Consider the following 609-nt stretch of genomic DNA (forward strand, 5'->3'; position numbering starts at 1 on the left):
TATGTGGCTATAATGTATGTGTGAACAAAAAAATTTGTATCTATGTAGATGTTCAAAATGTATGAATATATATGTCAAAAATGTTTTTTTGTTCATAGAAAGTTTTTTGTTCATATATAGAAAGTTTTTATATATGACAATGGATATATATTCGATATATATGAGAAATGATGATCCACATGGAAAAGTTTTATATATGCAAAAGTTACAATTTTAGAAAAGTTTTACATATCTAGCTAGGAAGGGAAGAAGAAGAAAAAGAAGGATAGGAAAGTAGAAAATAAGAAGAGGAAAGAAAGAAGAAGAGGAGAGGAAGAAGAGGAGATATAAATAAGAAGAGGAAAAAAGAAGAAAAAGAAGAGGAGGAGAAGAAAAATAGAAAATATTCTATTTTTTCTTCTTCTCCTCTATTCCTTTCTTCTTCTCCTCTTTTTTTTTCTACTTTTTTTCTTCAATCCTCTCCTCTATTCCTTTCTTCTTCTCTCCTCTTTTTATTTCTTCTTCGTTTTCTTATGTTTTATCGGGTCTGTCGTCGTCGATATATACCCCTCCCGATAACTTCAACACGAGGGGGGATAACTTCAACACGAGGGGGGGTCGATATACCCC

The sequence above is a fragment of the Triticum aestivum genome, chromosome 2D, assembly GCF_018294505.1.
Source record: "Triticum aestivum cultivar Chinese Spring chromosome 2D, IWGSC CS RefSeq v2.1, whole genome shotgun sequence".
NCBI lineage: Eukaryota > Viridiplantae > Streptophyta > Magnoliopsida > Poales > Poaceae > Triticum > Triticum aestivum.